Consider the following 3,411-nt stretch of genomic DNA (forward strand, 5'->3'; position numbering starts at 1 on the left):
GACCCAAGTCAAGTTCTGCAAGAGCCATCAGAATGCACCTCTTGGTTAGCCTGACACGCACCCTGGGCCTGCTGTTGCCGTAGCAGTCTTTAGTGCATAACTTATTTCAAACTGCTAGGCAGCAAGTTAGAGGGCTAAATGCCAAGGCAAAAGTAAATTCTGCATGGTTTTATTCAAATATGCTTACATTATATCTTCAAATAACTTTGCCATGTGTAGCACAGTTATGGGTGAAACCAGCAGCTGCCTCTAGTCTAATACCCCTATACCAAAACTCCTCAACAGATCTGACTCTTCTCCCCCATCTGCTGCTCTGTTCTACTCTCTACAAGTCACCCTGTTCTAAGGACAAATTCTTAAAGACCTCTGCTTCCCCATTCATTATGTCCTCCAGAAGGCTTTTGCCAGCTGTCACCAACAAACAAGGATTTATTTTGAGACTTCAGACAGGTGAAGCTTTCTTTCACCAGCCACAATGTATTTCTTACTCCTGGAAACCAGTAGCTGTATGGCAAATGAAGAGTCTGCCAGGTTTTTTTGCCACTTGAACTCAAATGCAAAACTAGATGAAACAGTCACCTTCTCCACTTCCCTAAGTGGCCACACTGGACCTGTCAACCAGACTGTGCAAAGCATTTGTACCCACACAAAAAGAGCAGAAAATCTCTACAGTGCTGTCCTAGGTTAAGAAAAAGGACCCCCTGGCAATTGTATGCGCAATTCTACCCTGCTCTGAAAACTCTCTGAGTGGGAGTAGTGAGACGAGGCAGAGAGCTGGCTTAGCTCCTGAGAGTGCCAGATGGGAAAGAAAGCTTGTGATTAGATGCAAGGCACAGAGAAAAACTTTCCAAGAAGGCAAAGTTCCAGAAACTACCATCAGGAAAACAAGCCAGTGGGAAAAGCAAGTCACAGTCTTTTCCAACCAAAATTATCCTCACTTTAGGTGTCATTGAACATTCAGTCTCTTGTTGTCCTGAAATACTGAAGAGGATGACCAACTACCAGACACAGATGAGGGTAACCAAGCAGCTTACATTTTCCAAAATCTTTGAGATGCTCTAAATGCCTTTCCTTCATGCCCAAGCCAAACATCTAAAGAAATTCGATTCTAGGGTTCACACAAACTGTTTTCTGTTGATACAAACATCAGTTCATCTGCCTGTTGTAGCAGTGCCACAGTGATTTTCAAATCACTTTTCAAATCACTTCGCACCAGATAATGACAGCTATTTAAAGAAACACCACACAATTTCTACACACTAACCAGGAAACAGATTCCTCCTAGTGCACAGAATGAAAACAAAACCTTCCACAGCAGGGGCACTTAATTTTCTTTGTTGTCATCAGTTTGTTGACTGTCCCTGAGAAAATTCTCTTAACAACATTGCATTTTGCTGTCATTCTATTACCACTCATTCAAAACCTGGAGGAAAGCACAAAATGATTAAAGGTGATCTCAAATGTGTGACACTTGCAAGATATCCAAAGCTATTTTGCCACAGACTTCCTCTGAATAGTGCTGGGCAACTTGTTTCATCATTGTGTCAAGCCTAATGCAGGAACAATTTATTTTTCACCAGAGTACAGTAATATCAAATACTGTGCCAGTGGAGTAATTTGGATATCATAAAACAAACATAAAATTTTGTTTACAACCTTTAATGTGCTCTTCAAAGAAAAATTCCAGGTGAGGGGAAGAGTGGTTGCCCTGCACTGGGGGCCGAGTGCCAACATTTAGGAGTTTTCTATCATTAATAACCTCATCGTGACCTGTGAGTTGCAGGGAGTATACACAGCGCCTTTATCATCCTTGCTACCTATTGCCTCTCACTTGCAGAGGATGTGGGTGCTGTGGGTTACCAGAAAATGTTGGTAGAATATGTTCCTCTTGCTTGAGAGCACAGTTCACAGCGAAACCAACTGTTCATGAACAATTCCATGCCACAGCCTTGGATCTCATTCATACCTGCATGGGAGTTATCAAGAACAGGGTCGGGACCTGCACAGGAGTGCTCTTGACTCCGCAATCTCCCTTCAGGAACAATGAGCTAAAAACACTGTTCTACTACCCTGTGAAGGAGTGAAAACACATCAGGGATCTTCTGTCAGTTTTGGTAAATGTTGGCTGTAAAAGTCAGTGTGGTAGTCAACTCAAATCATTAGTTATAGATTCCCATTTAAATAAATCTGAAATAAATTTGAAATGCAATTTCATTCTGAACTTTTTTCTCTGCCCAAGTGGATACCATCATTTAGCACATTAAATATTATTTATCATCTTTCTGTGTATTTGGCAAACCATTAGATCCCTGATAAAGAATGGAACTTCATAAACCTGAGATGATTACTTTCAGCTTTGCCAGGAAACACCTAAATGTCCATAACAAATTTACCTTACTGTATATTTGCAATATTACAAAAAACACTGGTTATTGAGTCTCCCAAGTGACCTCCATGAAATTAAATTTTCTAATAATGTGAGGGAGGGAAAGGATATGTTTAGAAAGAAAACCATGTAAGCCCTACAAATAAAAAACTGAAGAGCTACAGTTCTAGATGGAGGAAAAACCCTCTCTGTAAAAAGCATCTGGGAGTCCAGCAAGCAGTCAGGAAAGGTCCAAGGTCACAGAGCTAGTAGGAAGGCATTGATTTCAGTTCAAGTTTTTAAAATTTTATATGCAGTCATATAAAGCATATATCAAGCTTTTGGATCTTTTGGAAATATTCATTACATAAATTTGGTGAAAATAGCTACCTCATGTTGCTGTATTTGCTAATAGAAAATATTTAGACAAAAATTCCACTTTGGAAGGAAAAAAATGTAATTCTGTGCTTTTGTGCAGGCCTTATACTCTTGTCCTTTACTTTTATTACATATAAAAGTACACACTTTTCATGTAAGTACAGGCATATGCACATATATGTAGTGACTAAAAGAAAAAGAAGTTCACAAAAAATTAAGACAAATTTGTGCGTCTGGAGAGATGTGCTGGTTTTAATCTTACATACTATCTCAGTGGAGAATTGCATATGAAACTGTGCCTGGCACACACCTGAAGCAACAAGACAAGAGGTGCCTTCTGTAACATCTGTAATATACCCAACCCCATAACTACACAGGAAGACTGTGAGGAATAATAATTTTCCTGGAGCCAATATGCCAAAGGGCAAATTTTTTCACATGCCTCCAAACAAGAGGTGGGTCTAGATTTCCTTCACCATCAAGTGGGAACTTCCCTTGATGGGAAAATCATGAGTATATCATGGGCTTCTCTGTCATAGTGATTTTCCAGGCAGGTCTGAAAAGGACTAGAGTAGTATCTGCAAATCCAGCCCTTGATCAATGAAAAATTCTTAGCACACTGCATTTGTGTAAAAAAACCCCAAAAACTAAACAATCACCCATCAAAG

Source organism: Pyrgilauda ruficollis, unplaced genomic scaffold (assembly GCF_017590135.1).
Source record: "Pyrgilauda ruficollis isolate IOZ18807 unplaced genomic scaffold, ASM1759013v1 scaffold35, whole genome shotgun sequence".
Classification (NCBI taxonomy): Eukaryota; Metazoa; Chordata; class Aves; order Passeriformes; family Passeridae; genus Pyrgilauda; species Pyrgilauda ruficollis.